Source organism: Amblyomma mixtum, chromosome 1, assembly GCF_055824585.1.
Source record: "Amblyomma mixtum isolate Tamu chromosome 1, ASM5582458v1, whole genome shotgun sequence".
In the NCBI taxonomy this organism is placed as follows: Eukaryota; Metazoa; Arthropoda; class Arachnida; order Ixodida; family Ixodidae; genus Amblyomma; species Amblyomma mixtum.
Genome location: NC_143012.1, coordinates 107,990,924 through 108,011,671, shown reverse-complemented (window position 1 = coordinate 108,011,671; position 20,748 = coordinate 107,990,924).

Genomic DNA, 20,748 nt, shown 5'->3' with positions numbered 1-20,748 from the left:
ACACTCTCTCCTCTAAAGGTGAAGTTTGTTCCAGGTGTGAATGCAAAGAGCCGCATGCCACAGGCAGCGCTTCTGCAAACTACTCTCGCCTACTTAACGGAGGAATATAGGCAGCACACCCATATCTTCACCGATGGTTCAACTACTAAATAAACCTCTTCATGTGGCCTTTATGTGCCCTCAACAGGCCATGCCCTTTCTTACCGGCTGCAGCGGAGGACATCTTCTACGACAGCTGAGCTTCACGGCATTAAGGAAGCTGTTTCTTGCATCCTGCGCTGAACCGCCGGCCGTTGGGTTATTTTCACCGATTCAAAAGCATCCCTGCAGATCCTGGCCAACCTGCTGAAGAAAACGAATCACCAGCCAGTTTCCCTGGACATCGGATATCTACATCATTTAGCTATTGCCGCAGGCCACTGCATAACATTTCAGTGAGTACCTGCTCACTGTGGCATTCAGGCTAATGGAAAAGCAGATGAAGCGGCCCGTAAGGGCCAATAACATCGGAGATACATTCGAACTTTTCACGAAATCTGATGCGTCCCAAATGGCTAAAAGTTTTGCTTCCGAAGAAATGTATCGGCTTTGGAGTTTGCCGACATATCAGTACCAATTTCTTCACTCAACTGACCGACACCTTAGATCAAGACTCTCACCCAGAATTCCTCGACATCTGGAAACACTTTATCATCGACTTCGTCTGAATGCTGCATATACAAACGTCTTACGATACCGTTTTAGACAAATGAACAGTCCGCACTGTGACAACTGTGCCTCGATAGAAACTGTGGAACATATCTTCCTTGAGTGCCCTGCGTATGCTAACGAGCGTGCGTACTATGAACATTGCATGCAGAAGCTCTGCCCAGTGCTCCTGACAATGGATAAAGTTTTAGGTCCCTTAGCCTGCCTTAGACAACAGAGACTTGCAATGAACTTTCTATTCACATATTTAAAACACATTGGACATCTCGATAAGCTTTAAATTCACTTGCACGTTACCTTCATGCATTCTTCATGCAGTGAACTTCGTCAGCCTATTTGACAGACTATGCACTCCATCATTCCATAGGTTACATCAATACTCGCCATTGCATCCTTAGTACCCATTTCATGGCCGCATTTTTTCTTCGCATTTTTTTTTACCTCTTCCATACTGCTCTCCTTCTGTCTTTATCTCCCAAATTCCCCTCCCTACGCAGAGTAGCATGCTAGAGATTTTTAAACGCCGGCTAAATTCTCTGCTCTTCATTAAAGAGTATCTCTCTTTCTCTCTCTCAGGCATTCTACCTGACGACGTCAGATAACTTTTCATCGGCTTCACCTCCTCCTCAGGCCATTGCCGAAGGGTTTGCAAGATTGTAAAGTCTGAATGTCATCGCGGCGCACACCTTGAATGCTGCTACAGCCTGCTAATCTTAGCTTTTACAGCATAATGCATTTTGCAAAGCTACAACCTTATTTACTGCCACCTGACGGGCTAACTTATAGATAACGAACTGAGCTATACTTATATAAATGCCCCAATAATTCATAAGTCACTGAGAAGGAAAGAATCGGATGCTCCGGCCCGCGCCACTGAGAATTTCTGTAGGCGGTCTATACTCGGGAAAGTTCCAACAGGGGAATCAAAGCAAGGCTGCCTGGAATGAATCTCGGCTCCTTCGGCCTCACTTAATTAGCGTGGCCAAATTATCGTGAGGGCAAGTTTTGCGTTTGTTCTGGCTTTCGCTTTCAAAAGGGCTTCTGTTCTCAGTCCTTCTGGTTTGCTTCTGCCTCATCACGCAGCACGGGCTGCCCAAGACGCCGCATTCTAAATAGAGCCTGCGTGTGCGTACATGCATATCCATAAGCAAACAAGTCTCAGCGCAGATGGAAAGGCGCCTCCACAAGTGCCAGCTCGCCGGCGGTCGCTTGCCCCACACAAACAGCATTAGCATTGCCTCGACAAAGAGCCGATGCCTCCGGCGGCTGGAAATCGCGTCAAGGCGAAACTAAACGGCACGCTGCTTTGTTTGCGCGAGTTCAGTGGTTTTCTTCAGGACGGACGAAAAAGCGCGACGCCGTTCTCTAAACCTCCGGTGTGGGGTCGATTGCCGTGGAGGTCGTAATGCGGCGACGGTTTGCTGTGTGCGGGTGCCTCTTTGCACGTTCTGATCATGAATAAATTGTGCGTGTGTTTTTCTCATGACGAAACGCGTCTAACAACGCATGGGGTGCTCAAGACGTCGTCAGAAGTCGCGTAATTTCCGGACTGTAGTCCGCAGTCCTCAATTCGGCTTAAGAAAAGAGCAGGACTATGTTGTCTGCACCTTAGATTATTCATTAATGACATAGGGCAGCGAACGCCCTCATTTTGGGGGGCACAACAACAGGATTTCTGCACACACATGCTTCGTTATCTTCTTTCCTGTTGGGCGGAAATGCCAGCAATGCATGCATTATGGAACCCTATGATTAGCCACGTTCATTCTTCCCAATTTGAAGACAAAAGAGGGGAACAACTTTATTCGAAAACAAGATGTGAACGCGGGCTGGGCGCAAAACCAGGGGCTACGTGGTCGTGAGAGCAAAAAAGAACAAGAAAAATATCGTTATAGTGTGGGTATTTTTAGTCTCCACCGTATTATAACTGGAGATGTTGAAAACAATAGCATTGCAGTCCGCATCTGTAGACACATCGCGAAATCAAGACCTTTAATTTTAAACGTGTACAGTCCGCCGATTGTGTACTGGAAATCACGGCAGATGATGGTGCCGACCCATGGAAGAGAAAGAGAGAAGTTGGAGATTTCCAGAGTATAAATGCAAATACTGAAGCGCTTTGCGCGCTTAGTTAACGACCGGTCTCGAAGTTGGAATACGGCAGTTGCGTTCGGGGGCAACGGGTTGGCGGGATGCCTATAGATCTCTGTGAACTAACAGACCAAGCGTGGCTCTGAGCCAACACAGCTTGACAGAACCAACAAAGAGAGGGAGAGAGGCGTCGCAGGGACGGCCGGAAATAAACCTGTCGCAGTGGGGAAGGCGCGAGGACAAAGTTTGGAGAGATTGTGAGATAAAATCGAAGGAAGCCGACTTCCGAGATTTCGGGATACTTGATTACGCCGAAGCTCAGCGCTCGGCGCCACTCTGGAGGCACGACGCAGCGGGACTGGTCAGATCGTTGCACGCTGAGTCAACACAACTTCGGGAGGAGACGCTCCCCGACGCAAACAGACTGTCTCGCTCTGCTCTCTTCCCGGCGCTTCGCCGCCGTAAGAGTTTTTTGGTGCAGCGAGAGAGCGGCGCCCAGTCGCTTGTTAGCCGATGCCTTCGAACTAGACTTCGCCAGCGCTTTGCTTTTTGCTTCTTGGAAGCCCGTAGAGAATAGCACATTCGATCTGCTTTCACGCGGGGCGCAAACAGTTTGTCCACGTGGCTGGAAGAAGTGTTTACTGCAAAGGACCTTCACTTTGCAGTATGAAGTATGCATGCTCTTCATTCGGTTGCTCTCGAATGGGCGCACAGAGCTCTCAGAAAGATCGAACTTACAAAATATGCACTGCACTCTGTTGAATACTGTGCCACACATAGAAAAAAAATATTCTGCATGACAGAAGCTTTACCAGAGTAAAAGCCAGCAGCTAACACTGATTATTATTGTACAAAAATATACAACAAAAACTCGATTTTTGTGCTGCATGTTTCTTCCGGTGTCACTGCCAGTACTTGTAGGGTAAAATTTGAAAACACCAAGATTTTGGGCAGGGGCGTCAGTGTAAAGTCTCGGCTTTTCCTGGAGGACTTCCATAACAACAAGCTATCTGATCGCTGCGTGAGTTGCACTTCCTTGCAAATTTATAATTATGAATACGCTTTTCTCGATTTTTTTTGTGATATCAAACCGTGGTTGCGTGATGTGTGTGCCTTTACTGCCCACAGTCTTTGCGCATGCTCATACTCTTGTTTATGTTAACGACTTAACATCTTAAAAAATAAACAGTTCGTAGTAGAGCTTTTTAACCGCCAAATACGTCTCCCTTCTTGCCGTTTGTCTCTGTTTTTGCGCTAATTTCTTCACAATATGCGACACCAACTATCCCGATAGCACATCCTTTTGAATTGTCCCTGATCTTTGTGGGCGGTCACACTGGCTATATAGTTCAGTGGTTGATGCCAGTAAACCCAGGCGGTTATCAACCATGAGCGCCCAAGTTAATGTCATGTAGACTGGTAAGAAGCCTTCTACTTACTCGAACCACACCTTCTCGTACTCTGAAAATGGCCGTCAAGGCCGGTGCAGGCCTAAGTCACCCGCGCAGCGGGGGAGTCGGCGGCGGCTCGGCGCTGCTCTGACGTCATCCGCTTCTCGCGTATGCGCAGTTGGGACTCTGCGGGGCTCCGCGAAACCGCTCACACCTAGCGTAGTGTTGCTCCCGCAACAATATTGAAAGGAAGCGGTCGATCTCTATAATACGCACTAGTCTGGGCGACAGCGATGAGGAGAAAAGCTTGTACTCGCGGTTCTGTTGTAGAAAGCATGAAACGAGCAGTGTTATTCTGAAGCATTTGCAATGACTGCGTTAGTTTTATTTGACATGGCCCCAGATTGACGCGGCGTACTCAAGTTTGGGCCCTATTAGGGTTCTTTAAAGCATAGTTTGGCTTCCGGGGTTTAACACTCCAAAGCGACTCAAGCTATAAGGGATGCAGTAACGGGGGGCTTAAAAATTTTGGACCACCTGGGGTCCTTTAACGTGCACTGACATCGCACAGTACACTGGCCCTAGCACTTCGCCTATATCGAAATGGGACCGCCGCAGCAGGGATCGAACATACGTCTTCCAGGTCAGCAGGTGAGCACCAAGTGTTCTAAAGGAGCAATTTTAAAGAAGGTGTTTCGGAAAAATTGCGTCGTAAGTAACCTAGCATTCGTTTAGCATTACTTATTGTATACGCGATGTGGAAGTTCTAATTGAGAACGGATGTGATGTGAAGAACAAGGTAATTTTAAATTGTTAGCGGAACTAAGGGAGCGGTATTGAGGGTACACAGGTAGTCACTGGTAGTTCTAGATACACGCATGACTTTATGCTTGTTAACATTTAACCTTTTTAACCACTAACTGCAACATGCAAAAACGGAGTTAAGGTCAGCTTGTAGCCCGGCTACACTGTCATTGGAAGTTATTTTGGTTAATATTCAACAGTCGTCGGCAAATAGATGAATTTGAGATGAAACACAGGAAGATAAGTCGTTAAAGGGGTCGTGAAATGTTTTCCGAAAATTTTGAACGACGTGTGTATTTGGAATTCTGACCCTTCATTCTATAGTATACCTTTGTTCGTTTCATCGTCTGGGTTGATTGAATAGCGAAAAAAACTAAATTTCAGTTTCCCAGCGCGCGTCCCCCTCAACTCGCAGAAAACGTCATTTTAAGAAGCCAATCAGAGGCTTCTGTCGTCAACACAACATGGCGGCGTAGCGAGGCCTGTATAGCCATAGTTGACCGAGGTTACAGCACGCATATTGACTCGAATGTGGCACCGTCGTCTGCTCAGAATGGAGTCTGCTAGCTGTCAAGCTGACACATGTGCGAAAACTTGGCCGGCGCGCCGCACCAGTCGCCGCTTGCGAACTGCCGCCTACTGCGAGCAGGGACACGGAGCGGCAAGCATCTTTGCGCCGCTAGACTCATGCCCGGTCCACATCCGGTGTAACACTTTGCCACCGCACACCAGCGCCTGCGCGCTGCTTATAGACCTTATGCGAAATGCACTGCCATCTAGCGGTCGCCGCGCGCGATCCGCCATGTTGGAGGATAGCCGCCGGATTCACAGCACGTACTGGTACACGCTCGTCGCGCGCGCTCGAGTTTCACCGCCCTCAGTATGCTCACATATTGCTCATTACCTTGCTGTATGCAGAAGGGTCACAAAGAAGCCCTGGGAAAAAAAGGCAAGAGCGCTTGAGTTGAGCATATTTCTATTTTTGGACTGCGATCCCCGACATCCGCGGCACAAATGTAGCAGAACCGTCCTACATGTCGAGACATCGCGCAACACATTTCATTATCGCCATGTAGCAAATGAAATCAGAAATAAGCTTTGTAGGCACGAAGAAAATATCACACAAAAGCTGTTTTTCTGCTGCGATTGCCCGTGAAGTGCTGCGATTATCGGCCTCGCAAGAGAGTAATCGTGATCAGCTGTTCAGTGGTACGGGTCGCACTTTGTGAGAACCGTCGCTCCTAGCGTTATCCGCTGCAGCGGTTACACGCGTTAGTTTTTAGTGCGAATATTTGTTTCGCCGGAAACACTAGCAAGGGTCAAGTGCCCGTGGCGCAGAACGTTTGCGCTCTGCAAGTTAGTCAATCGTTTCTGTTAGACCAGGGAAAGGTGCCTATTTTGTGGAGCGACGGCTTGTATATGCGTGTAGCGATTTCACTGAACCGGCCGGTTTCCACGAAACCGTGTGTTGTGTAAAGAAAAAAAAAAGAAAGGAGGGCAGCTGCTAAAGCGGTACCATAGTTGCAAAGTAGCGGGAATGCATAAAGCGTGTAGAATCCTCCAAAAATATCTGTGCACAACTGCTTGCTCGTCGTGGTAAAACCATAGGCACTGCTGCATTCACGGGTTGCGTGTTTTTAACGGCGATAGTCCAAGAATGGTAAGCACTTATGTAGTGGGGTCGTGCGACGACCCAGGGGTCTATATGCCCGGTAATAATAATAAAATGTTTTCTCTCTCGGTCTAGGGCACTAGGGCAAACTAGGGGCTCTAGAGCACTAGGGCAAACAAACCAATGCTGTATGAACTTTTCAAGGAAAATGAAAAGCGTCGCACACTACCAACATGAGCGTGAAGTTTACTATCGTTTGCTTTCGGCGCCGACACAACACACAGAAAACGCAACCACAACAACAGCAATTCAAGCAGCACGCCCGTCCGCAAAAAGTATGAAGCAAAATAAAAACTGACTCAAACTAGACCGAAATGCGCACATTTTTAGCCGTAAATGAAAATTACACTTGCTTCGTACATTTCTTGGTGTTCAGCGTTGGCAAACTGACGTAGGACTCCGTGAAAAACTTGTAGCTCCGTACTCGGTGGCGTTCGGAAAGTGGTTTGGACGCGTAGTAAGTGTCTGCGAAGTCACTTAGAAGCTTGGGCAGCAGAAACACGTCGACTGACCATTCAGTCGTGTTTACAGGCTCAAGTGACAGTAAATAAGATTTTAGAGCCAGCACAGCAGTAAGGAAGCTGACACAGCAGAGGCGGACCGAGCTTCTGTCATCCTCCAACATGGCGGATTTCCACTGGTTCTTCTTTTCTCCGATAGATGGCAGCAATTTCGCATAAGGTCTATACTGAAGTTCGCACCAGAAAAGGCAAAATAGCGATGTTATCAGAAAGACTGCCGGCTGTACTCGGGAGGCGACAAAGCATGCATGCCCACGTAGCGCGCTTTCGGCAACGGCGCTGGACGCGGGCGCGCCGGGTGACGAACTGCACTGCTCTCTCGCTGCCCTGGTCGTCGCTAGGCCTGTCTCGCATCGCGGTGGACAGCACTTCGGAAGTAGCCAGGGTTATAAGAAAATTCCTGCTTTTGGCATCGCTCTACTGTCAACAGCATCGTCTCACAACAAAAAATATGGTCATTTTTGCGGTGCGCTCGGCAGCGGAGCTATACAGCGGACGCCAGGCGCGCAAGCCGGACCGCAACGGCCGGGCAGCGGCAGCTGAGCGGCGGTTGTGGCAAGAAATTTGCTCGTATTACAGTTGCTGCTTCTACCAGCAACTCGGCATTGTTCAACGATCCTCAAAAATGATCTATTTTCCACACTTCTTGCTCCCACAGTTTATTATTTACGTGAAGAAAAATTTTTAGCTCATTTTTATGACGCCAGCGGACGGGATCCAGGTTTGCCGGCCGGCCTGCAGACTCGATCGCTGCATTTCACATTCGCACCAGAAAAGACAAAACAGCCATGCTATCAGAAAGGCTGCCTGTTATATTCGAGCAGTGGCAACATGCTGAGCTTTCGGCAACGACGCCGCCTGCGGACGCGCCGGGCGATTAACTGCGAGGCTTGCCGGCGGCCCTGGTCGTCGCTAAGCCTACCTGGTTTTGCATCGTTACTATCGATACCGCAGCTGAGGGAGCTTCGGAACTGGTCAGCGCTGTAAAAGGTACTACTCTCGTCACCCCTTTAACTGTGAACCTGTTCCATAATAAAATAAAGATATGCTCGATTTCCGCGACGCCAGCGGAGCTAGCAAATCCCATCTATGCGAGCGGCGATCAGGCAGTAAATAAAGCGGTCATGGGATGAAATTTGCTTGTATCGCCGAATTAAATACTGCCAACAACTTGGCATCAGCCAACGATCCTCAAAAATGATTCATTTTTGGCATTCATCTATTCCAGTGCTTGTTAGGAGCGTGAAAAAATAATACTAGCGTGTTTTTCTGACGCCGGCGGCCGGCATCCAGGCTGACAGGCCGGCCCCGAGAAACGCGCCCCCGCGTCATTATGACGCTGGCGCTCTGCGCGCTCGCATTCTGCCCCTTGTCAGTGCGACGCGCCGCGCCGCGTGCGGCCTGCCATTGACATCGGTTGGGCGCAGGCGGCGAGCTGCTGTCAGTCGTTGTTACGCCGCTCGCAACGGCACGTCGCGCGCCCGGCAAGTAGCAGTCATGCCGAGAGCCCGCGACACCTCTGCCTGCGGGAGCCCCGACCGTGAACCTCCGAACCCGGTCGTGGACTCGAGTCTTCATCTCTATCGCAAGGGGTGGGTTGACTCGTAGCACCATCTGCAAATTATGCCTAACCCTCTTCACGCTTCTGGAATATATTTTTCTGCATGCAGCAAAGAACAAAAGCGCGGAACCGATGCGCGCCGCGATAGCTGACTCGTTCGTATCGAGTTCATGTAAACAGAGAGTTGTCGAGATGGGCTGACCTTGCTCAGCTCCATTCTCTGACTCAAACCACCGCTGTCAAGGAACACCACCTAGATAAATTCACGTAAGCAAGGCTATGTCGAGCCGCTGATACTGAAGCCAAGAAGTATGGAGAAGCAGAACCGAAACCGAAACTGGTCCCAGGTCAGGAATTGATGTATGACCACGCGCTGCAGTTTAAAGGGGTGGAGACACCAAATTTTGAAGCTATAAAAAGCCTCCTATGGGATTCCTATGTATGCAAGGGCACTCACAGCCAGGTGTTGGACGCAACAAACGCTTAAAAAATCTTAATTCGGTTCCAAAGATTACCTAAATGCTCACTCTCACGATCTAGACCCATCGCTAGCGCCATCAACGCTGACGTCACAAGGTGGGAAGAGAAATTAAAGTTTTAGTGACGTCATACCAAAATACAGTGACGTACGATGAGCGGGGCACAGCCACGTGAGCGCAGTCGACGCACCAGCGACCGCATTTGCTGCTAACCGCCCCTCGCTCGGTTTGCGGCGCGCCGTTGCGAGCAGCGTCGCACCATCCGATTGCAGCTCGCCGCCTGCGTCCCAGGGTGTCGAACCGGCATTTTTTCGGGTTCGGTTCGGGTTCGGGTTCACGCTTTTCGGGTTCAGTACCGGGTTCGGCTCCAAAGGGCCATTCCGTTCCGGTTCGAACCGGTTTGGACTGTCCCGAACCGGTTCAAACGGGTTCAAACGGGTTCAGGACAAAAAAAAAATTAGAACGCAGATGAGTTTCAGTCAATGCTGTTATGCGTTTTCATTTTTCTGGCACATCGGCATACAAAATAAAAAATGCAAAGATTTGTTTACGACAACATAAAACTGTGATAGTTGGTAAGAGTTCATGCAGCAGCGCAGTAAACAGGACAAAAAGAAGACTGGAGGCGACACAGACGCTGACTAACAACTGGTTATTACATTCTGGGAAAATTGTATGAAGGCGCAGGACGCAGTGAACAATCCATAAAACAGAAGAACAAAGATTAAAACTAAAAAACCGTACTGCGCATGCACATCATAGTCGAGTCATGACATCTTTTTCAACGAAATATGAAGACTATATTCCATAGTAGACAGCACTCCGCTATCTCCTGGACCTCACGCAGTTGCCAAGAAAGCCTGACTCCTTCTCTACCAAATTGATGGATGGTGAAGCAGCACGCCCATCTGCTTTCTTCCTGATCATAAAGGCCTCCACCATCTCCTTACAAATTCGATCTGGGTGAATAAACAGGAGACTTGTCTTCCTAAGTGGGGAAGCAATGAGCATTTGTTCGAACATCACAGATGGGTGAAAAAAGTAGCGGTGTCGTACAACTTGGATTAGCATTGCAGCGAGTGCAACGATTGCTTCCCCCAGTAGATAAGACAAGTGTCGTGTTTAATAACCATTTTTGCATATGTAGGGAGTTGGTCGAGGCCTATGTGATCAGGAAGGAAGCAGATGAGTGTGTTGCTTCACCATCTATCAATTTGGCAGATAAGGAGTAAGGCTTTCTTGGCAGTTGTGTGAGGTCCAGGAGATAGGGGAGTGCCGTCTACTATGGAAGGTAGTCTTCGAATTTCGTTGAAAAAGACGTCATGACTCGACTGTGATGTGCATGCGTACAATGGTTTTTAAATTTTAACCTTTGTTCTTCTGTTTTTTGGGTTGTTCCCTGAGTCCAGCGCCTTTATATACTTTTCCTAGAATAAAATAACTAGCTGTTAGTCAGCGCTCCTGTCATCTCCCGTCTTCCTTTTGTCGTTTTTACTGTGTGACTTAAGCATGAAAAAATTGTTTAATGCGAGGTGTTTTCACTTTACCCATTTTACTTATTGTCCGCAGCAAAGACGAATTTGCGGCAAGAGCCGCAAAATGAAATGAACTCGAAATTAATGAAAACCGGCTATGTGTACGCTGTAATTCACCTTATGGGGTTTAAGGCGAAAAGCCGGCGGATTTTGCATCTACAAGACCCTTCTGATTGAGCAGTTCGGGAGACCCCGTCGCGCGATTAATAGGCCTCCCTTGAAGCTGGAGTCAGTTGGGACTTTCTCGTACACAGTGTACTTACGGGGCCCCAAGACTGCCGCCTCACGCGCCCTCTACGTTCCCGCGCACAACTGAGAACCGAAACTGCCATGTATCGGTACCTACCTACAGACGGACACCTTTCCGTAGCCTCAAAACCGACTTGCGAGTCCCCCCTCCTTTACTAAATGGTAAGAAAATGTGCGAGAATCCCTCCACCGCCCATCTGCCGCCCAACGAGAGCCTCGTGGGAGCACAGGTTCTCCCTAACATCCAGAACTTACGAAACATATTTTACTTAACTCACCTATTCGACATCGCCTTTGTGACTCCCGTTATGTATCCCGAACCCCTATAGCTCAGTATCTTCAAAAAACAGCTAATCGTGGCTTCTCACTACAGTACAGTAAGAAATTACGATATTGTCTTATTATGATGACGTCAACCTCCTCTCTTCTGATAAAAATAGTATCATAAAAACACACGCTTGGATGGGTTGAGAACGCTTCGTTTTTGCACGGACACGAATTGTCAACAGCCCCGACGCGGTGGCTCAGTGGTTACGGCGCTCGGCTGCTGACCCGAAAGACGTGAGTTCGATCCCAGCCGCGGCGAACGAATTTCGATGAAGGCGAAATTCTAGAGGCTTGTGTACTGTGCGATGTCAGTGCTCGTTAAAGGACCCCACGTGGTCGAAATTTTCGCAGCCCTTCACTACGGCGCCTCTCGAAAGTATTCTAGTTCACTATAAGCGTGTTGTAGCGCTGCCAGGGAGTCCACGGAACGCCACCACCCGTTCGGCGCGATGCCTTGCCCTTTGAACGCTTTTTGAGGAAAGGAAATGGCGCACTAATTCTCTGTCATCTCGGTGGACACCTGAACCGCACCGTAGAGGAAGGGAGGAATTGGGAGTGGAAGAATAAAGACAAAGATGGCCCGTAATGAAGAAAATGAAAATTGTATTTGAGGAAAGAAAATTACGCAGTAACTGTCTCACATATCTCGGTTGACACCCGTCAAAATTCAGGGGGGCACTTTTTTGACCTAAAGTGGGGTCACTGATGTGTGGTTAAGATGTCAAGCTTCGCCTCTAAGCGTGGAACGTGACAGCGTCGTGCAACGCTTCCAGGAGTCCATAGAACGCCATCGCCCATTCGGTTCTATGCCTCGCTCGTCGGTAAATTGGTTGTTGAGGAAAGGAAATGTATCTGTCTCTCATATCTCGGTGGACACCTTAACCTCGCCGGAAGGGAAGGCAGGAGGATGGGAGTGAGCGAAGACACCGTATTCACTAGACGCACCTTTGTTCTTCCCAAACCATCGAGCTGGCATGGCGGAGTGGATAGCACGCTCGTCTCACACTCCGGAGACCGGGGTTCGATTCCCGAGCTCGACGAATTTCTTACTCGGTTTTATTTATTTATATGGCCTGACTAAAAAAGTTAATTTGGCTAATTGAGTATTTAAGCAATTAAGTAAGCTCAGTCCCACTTCCTTGGAGCATCACTATACGATCCCTTCAATTGGTTGCCTGGTTACTAGCCAAAGTACAATTGGCCCCGTTTGAAATTCGCGCACTCTGACGTCACGACCGTTTCGACCAATTGAAAAGCGTGACATTTCTGTCGACAACTGCTGCTTACAACGATGAGACATTAAAGGCTTTCGCCTTAAAAATGATATTTTAAGGCGGAAGCCTTTAATGCCTCATCGTTGTAAGCAGGAGCTGTCGATAAGAAATGTCACGCTTTTCAGTTGGTCGAAACGGTCGTAACGTCAAAGTGCGCGAATTTCAAACGGGGCCAATTGTACTTTGGCTACTAACCATGCAACCAATTAAAGGGATCGTATAGTGATGCTCCAAGTAAGTTTGAGTTTAGTTAATTGCTTACTTCACCCAATTAGTCCAATTAACCTTTCTAGTCAGACCAGATAAATAAATAAAACCGAGTAAGAAATTGGCCGAGCTTGGGAATCGAACCCCGGCCTCCGGAGTGCGAGTCGAGCACGCTACCACTCGGCCATGCCAGCTCGATGGTTTGGAATGAACAAAGGCGCGTCTGGTGAATACGGTGTCTTCGTTCGCTCCCATCTTCCTCTCTTCCAGTTACGACGAGGTTCAGGAGTGCACCGAGCCTTTGATGCCTGATCGTTGTAAGCTTTGATGCCTGATAATGTACCAACTAACCCAGATTTCAACTCTTCTGTAAGCAGGAGCTGTCGACAAGAAATGTCACGCTTTTCAGTTGGTCGAAACGGTCGTAACGTCACAGTGCGCGAATTTCAAACGGGGCCAATTGTACTTTGGCTACTAACCATGCAACCAATTAAAGGGATCGTATAGTGATGCTCCAAGTAAGTTTGAGTTTAGTTAATTGCTTACTTCACCCAATTAGTCCAATTAACCTTTCTAGTCAGACCAGATAAACAAATAAAACCGAGTAAGAAATCGGCCGAGCTTGGGAATCGAACCCCGGCCTCCGGAGTGCGAGTCGAGCACGCTACCACTCGGCCATGCCAGCTCGATGGTTTGGAATGAACAAAGGCGCGTCTGGTGAATACGGTGTCTTCGTTCACTCCCATCTTCCTCTCTTCCAGTTACGACGAGGTTCAGGAGTGCACCGAGATATGCGAGACAGATACATTTCCTTTCCTCAAAAACCAATTTACTGACGAGCAAGGCGTATTTGTCCGCGTTTCAGATTGGTCCAAATTGTCGTGATGTCGCCACGCGCGAATTTTGACGGGTGTCCACCGAAATATGTGACACAGTTACTGCGCAACTTTCTTTCGTCAAATACAATTTTCGACTAGTGTCTACTGAGATATGCGAGACAGTTAATGCGTAATTTCCTTTCCTCAAATACAATTTTCATTCTCTTCACTACGGCCCCACTTTCTTCTTTCACTCCGCTTCCTCCCTTCCTGTACAGTGCGGCTCAGGTGTCACCGTGACGACAGAGAATTACTGCGCCATTTACTTTCCTTAAAAAGCGTTCAAAGGGCAAGGCGTCGCGCCGAACGGGTGGTGGCGTTCAATGGACTGAGTGGCAGCGCTACAACACGCTGTCGCGTTCCACTCCTAAAGGCGAAGCTTAAGCGTCATTAATTGGCAGTTAATTAATGCACCAGCAAAATGTGAAGTGAACAATCGCGTAGCAGAATGCAGCACTCAGGCTTTCGCCTTTCAGCACTTTAGCCGCTAAAGTTCCTCGTAATTTTTTTGTCGTAATGCTGTGTTGTTTTGGGACATACTTAAGCAGTCTCTTAAAAAACCCATTGACATCATACATTTCTTTAAAACATTCATATCTGCGATGAAAAACTCCGCAACTCCATGCGAACTCTTCGTGTTGATAGGACCGCTTAGCGTGTGGAAAACACGCATGATGGATGAACACGCAGAACCGCCGCGTTCAACGAGGTTCCTGTTCAGACAACCGTGCACTTTAGCGCAGGAGGAATACGCTGCGCAAGTTCGACCTCCTGTCTGGTTCCCCTTTTTTGACGTGCGCACCGCCTGGAATTTTCATGTGCGGGCGGAGAAAGGGAGTTATGGTGGCATGAGGCCTTATGCCGAGATCGCTGAATTCGACGCTGTCAAGTAAGGGATGAGGAGGATCAGAGAGGTTCCAAATATTCCATGCAACAACCATAAAAAGAAGCCTCGAAGACAGCCGAGTAGCCTAAGGCATCTGTAAAGAGAGTTTTCTGTTGCGCCGCCATGGGTACAAATCGCACTCGGAGTCAGAGAATAGAGTATGAGTACTCTTATAGTTGTTCTTTTTACTGCGTTTATAGTATAGCTTGCTTTCCCAAAAATAACCGCACTATGTGTTTGGTTTATGGTTTATGGGGTTTAACGTCCCAAAGCGACTAAGGCTATGAGAGACGCCGTAGTGGAGGCCTCCGGAAATTTCGACCACCTGGGGTTCTTTTACGTGCACTGACATCGCACAGTACACGGGCCTCTAGAATTTCTCCTCCAAAGAAATTCTAGCCGCCGCGGCCGGGATCGAACCCGCGTCTTTTGGGACAGCAGCCGAGCACCATAACTGCTGAGCCACCGCGGCGGCTGCACTATGTGTGTGTGTGCGGGGGGGGGGGGGGGGGTAGTGCGTGCAGCCTCCATCCTTGATGCACACTCCGGTGGGCGCACATCCGGGCATTCACTGGTAAAAATGCACCTTAAAAAACTTTCACACATCTCCCCACCCCCCACCACCCACCTGTATGCCATATAGCCGAGGCAGATTGTTGTCAAGGCTCAAAGTATTGAGTCGCCCAAGCGTTGTACGCGAAAAAAACGCCAAGAATCATAAGCCTGTCACGTCAGACACTAAGAACGGGAAGTATGACAGCAAGAAGTAGATATGAGTCGCCAGACAGAGAATTCAAGGTCGAGCGCTGCGATAACAGCGGATGGAGCCGCGCGCTGGCGACTGGCAGCAATTTTTTTCTGAAGCAGAACGATTTCAGCGAATGGGCATAACGAAATCACTTCATCGCCGTTACATTTAATCGCAGTAGCATCTTTCTGGGCGTAATCACTATCGCATGCCAGCGAGCGCATATATTTCCTCATTGCCCGTTTGATTATCCGGTATTTAATTTTTTGCCTATTAGATCATCTCCACCATTGCCAAGAACCCGCCTTTCGTTGCTTATTTCCGTCACGTGCAAACAAGAATGTTCTAAAAAAAAAGAAGCTGCACCAATTTATACATCCTTCCTTTGGTAATACTAGTAGTAATATCGCGGGTTTAACGTGTCGAGTAGACATTGAGGCTATAGGATATACGGTGTAGTGGAGGGCTCCAGATTAACGGAGATCAGCTGAGGATTTGCCGCATGCGACAGAGCACACTGTTTTTTTATTTTTGAAATCAGCAGCAGAGCTCCACAGCCATTGAGCCATTTTTTTCTATGTTGCCCTACATCGTGAGGGGTTTTATTTAGAACCTGCTGTCTGAGACAAAGAGCGCCTACAAAAGTAAATGTTGCACTAAATCTATGCACTAGATCATCTCATTTTGTCCGGAAACAAGAAGTATGCCGAAATGCAAAAAAAAAGTGGGGCTTAACCGGGTCCCGAACCGGTTCGGAGCGGTTCCTTTCAATCGTTCCGGTTCGGGTTCAGTTCCAAGATGGCGAAAAAATTATGGGTTCGGTTCGGTTCCGATTTCGGGCGAAAATTCGGGTTCGGTTCCGGTTTCGGGTTCGGGTTCGGTTCCGGTTCGACACCCTGCTGCGTCCGGCCTGCTAGATGTCAACGGCGGGCCGCTCGCGGCAAACGCAACGACGGGAAGCGGCAGCCAATGCGAGCGCGGAGAGCGGCAGCGTCATGATGACATAGGGCGCACTCCTTGGAGCCGGACGGCCTGCGCCAGTCCTCGTGCCGACCGCCGGCATCTGAAGAACGCGATAGTATTGTTTGTTCACGTTCATAGCAAACCCTGGGATATATGAATATCAAAAATGCATCGTTTCTGACGATCGTTGGCAAATACCGAGTTCCTGGTAGAAGTGACGACTGCGATGCAAGCAAATTTCATCCCATAGCCGATTTTGTGCTGCTGCTACCTGGCGCGGTTCGCCTGCCGTCTGCTAGTTCCGTTGCTGAAGACGTCGTGGAAATCGAACATATCTTTTATTATGGGACGAGTTCAGAGTAAAGGGGTCCCGAGCGGAGCACTGGCCAGTCACGAAGCCCCCTCAGCTGCGAAGTCAATGCGAAACCAGCTAGGCCTAGCGACGACTAGGGCAGTCTGGGACCAGCGCGCAGGTCGTCGCCCGGCGTTGCCGTAGGCAGTGTCGTTGCCGAAAGATCCACTTTTAGCACAGTCATGCTGTCGTATCTCGAATCTAGGAAGCATATCCTTTCTGGTAGCATGGCTGTTTTGTATTTTCTTGTGCGGACGTGAAGTACGCCGAGCCTGCCGGCCGGTCGGCCAGCCTGGATACCGTCTGCCGACGTCATAAAAGCGAGCTGAAGAGTGTTCTTGACGTAAATAATAAACCATAGGACAAGAAATGTGAAAAGTGTCATTTTTGAGGATCGCTGACTAATACTGAGCTGCTGGTAGAGGTAACAACTGTGATATGAGCAAACAACCGCCTCGCAGCTGCCGCTGGCCCGACGTTCGGGTCCGGCGCGCCTGGCGCCCGCTAGCTCCGTTGCCGAAGGCGTCGAGGAGATTGACCATACTATTATTTTATTGTGAGATAATGCTGTTGACACTAAAGCTATTTGTGAAAAGTAGGCCTTTTATTATAGCGCAGGCGACTTGCGAACCACGCTATAGGCCTAGCGACGACCACGTCGGCAGCCAGGCAGCAGCAGAGCTCGTCGCCCTGAGCGCCCGCGAGCGGTGCCATTGCCGAAAGCTCCCAACATAAGCAGGCATGCTTTGTCGCTGCTCGAGTTTAGCTGGCAGTTCTGATAACAAGGCGATCTTGTCTTTTCTTGTAATATTTGTACACCATCCCAAGCTGCGCTCAGGTACTGCTGCACGGCGGCGAAGTGTGACACCGGTTGTGGGCGCTGCTTGGGTAGAGCGGCGCAGCGATGCTTACTGGCATTTTGCAAAGTGTTTCGCATCCTCACGCGAACCCGCGAAGGCGATATTAGCGTGTGATCAAAAAAAAAAGTCGATGTCCTCACTCATTGGAATCAGATCCGTCAGAATCTGAGCTGCTAGCCATGCCGTTGTTTTTTTCATACGCTGGTCAGCACGTGTGTGAGAAAGCAGACGATGCAGCAGTAGGTGCGTCACAACTTTTGTGGGCCCACGTGACCAGGCGAAGTTGATCTTCCCCCTCTGTGACGTCACTGTACAACTAGGCGTTCCGAAACCGAAACCAAAAATAGTTCACCTAAAAATGCGATAATAAATTATTCACTGTGAATATATGAATATTTGAGTGTGTATCATGCTTCCTGGAGCCATAAGAAGCGTTTGAAACTAAGAACGCGCGAACCACAAATTTGGTGTCTCCACCCCTTTAACAGAGTGCAATTACGAGTGCAAATAATTCGAAAACCTTGTTTCACTTTCTGATTTTCTCATCAAGCTATTATTTTAGGGCAAACGAAAGTTGAAGATATCACTATACGTTTCTGAAGGTCTTAAAATGACGTAGTCGAGTAGTGCGTGTGCCGGCCGACGGCGGCGCATGGTCGTTTCATGAACGCAGAAAGGCAGCAATTTCGAACGGGCTTTATTAAATGCAGACTCAATATTGAGACGAAATATTTCGGAATCAGCATGTCTAATGTTTATGGAAGCAGTAAAAATTAAAACCGGGCAGCTTCATTTTCTTTTCACAACCCCTTTAATACAAGTCATTGTAAGGATTCCTCGCGCACCGCCGAGCCCCTCGCTGAAATGAGAAAAGTGGACGTTCTGTTTCAAAGGGAACTTCCGCAAATGTAAGCTTCCAAGAAACTCCAACGCCGTTTGGAAGCCGCGCCAATTTTCGCCTAACTAGATGAAGAAATCGAAACCGAAATTCACACTGACGCAAACAGCTTGTGGTTCGGCGCCGTGCTCGTCCAAAGGAAGCGCTGAGAAGAACGAGTAGCGACATACGGGAGTAGGTCAATTCAAAGGCAGCGGCTAACTATTCAACCAAGAAAAAACAGTGCTTTGCCATCATCTGGGTGATCTCGAAATGACACCCTTACCTCTCTGGACGCCCATTAAGGTTACCAGCGATCACCGCGCACTTTACTGGCTTGGCAATTTAAAGAACCCGTCCGGCCGACATGCTAAATGGAGCCTCCATCTGCAGGAGCTCGACGTCATCGCAGTCTGCAAGAATGGGCAGAAGCGTTCTGACGCAGACTGCCTGTCACGAGCCCCCATCGGCGCGCTGCAGCAAGAGACGTCTCATTCCTAGGACCATTATTACCACTGATCTCCAATGACTGCAACGCTCGGACACTAAGCTACAACGTCTTGTCAAGTACCTGAAAGTAAAGACTGCCTCGCCCCCCGAAGTGTTCACACGGACGTGTTCGCCAGGACGAGTCCTGGCGAAGAACTGAGCGCTTAAGACCTCATACCTTCTTGTTGCGCCTACAAATCTTCGTGAGGAAATTCTGCAGGCGTCACACAATGAGCCGACAGCTTGACTTCTATACTTACACGCACGCTCCTTCAAAACGAAGGCAAGTATTACTGGCTGCAGTTAGCAGCCGGTGTTGTGCGTTACGCCAAAACATACAATGAGTGTCAACAACGAATGACGCCACCGATAAGGCCAGCTGGACAATTGAAGCCTATCCTTCACCAAGAAAGCCCTCACCATGAAAGCGGACAATCGTGGCGACCGACCACTTCGCCCGCTAAGCCGAAGCGAGATCCCAGACCGTATATGTTTTCACAGACCTAACGGGGTCGTAATGACCATATTCGAAATACCCGCAGGCTCGACGAGACTTCGATAGCATTCAGTGCGGGAACCCCTAAGAAAGCGTGGTGCTTTGTCAAGTTCTCGTCCCTACAGCTTTTGCCTCGCTTCCAGTGCCATGTGATATGATGCAAATAATCTTCATTTCACTTCAAAAGGCCTGCCGAGTGGTACTTAGGCTGAAGTCACCACATTTTTGGTCAGGAGGATCCTTAAGGGCCACGGCGCTCCAGAAGTTCTCGTCAATGACTGCGGAACAGTGTTCACGGACGAGCTTACCAAGCCATTGTGAACTACAGTCACACTTGCCAGCGGCAAACAACTGCGTACGTTCTGCAGACCAACAGACTTAGAGCGCCCGAACAAAACCATCGCTGACATGGTCATCATGTATGTGTACGGTGCACGCAAGACATGGGATGTCATCCTCTCTTACGCAGTCTTTAGTATAACTCCCCATGCAGGAGACAACCCAGATGACACCGTTTAGGCTCGTCCGCGGCAACCACAACGCTCTACGCCATGTTACCGAGCTTCGCCGACGAGGACAACTTCGACGTCACCACCCACTTGCAGCTCCTATAAAAAGCGGGATGACTTGCCCGCCTACGAATACAACCTAGAACGTACGCACGCCTGGCATTACAGTCTACGTTGACGCCACACGGAACACAAGCCGTGTACGGCTGTCGATGCCCCGCACTCTGAGGGCCTCTTTGATTTACCGCGCTCGGGCAGCCGCTGGCTGTCAGAAAATTCGCCTCTGACAGGAATGCTCATCATGGTCACACGGGCTGGCGGCCACCAGAACCAGCTGCCGGCAGTCACGGCTGCACGGCGGGTCATGAAAATGCTCTCCATTGAGTTCGAACCCATTTACATCAGCGACGACAACGCGAGCGCGTGCCTTCGATGCATTTTGTGCTATGCTAACTTCGAGTAATCTTCAAAATTATGCGTTGACCGATCGAACACAGTCCAACTAACTTATAATGAACCTCTCGTGGATTGCGTTCGGTGTATGCGATTTTCGTATTGACTGGACTTCCCGTATTGCAGCCAGAAATACTAAGCCTGCCAAAAAAGGCATTCATTCCGAGGCCTCCGAAACCCTCGATGACCTCAGAGGCAATTCCTACGTGCGGCCGACGCCAATAACACCTCTTCAGAACAGTGCAGTACCGCGCTTGCAACAGGCGTTGATAGAATCGGCGGGAAACGCGGGCCCACGAGCCTACTCGTGAGAGACTGCGATTAATTATGGGGGCGCAGGTTTGTAAGACACCACACCAAGGCGTTATTCTTGCCGGTTTCGATGCATACGCCTTTAGAGCTCTTCAGCAGGTGATTC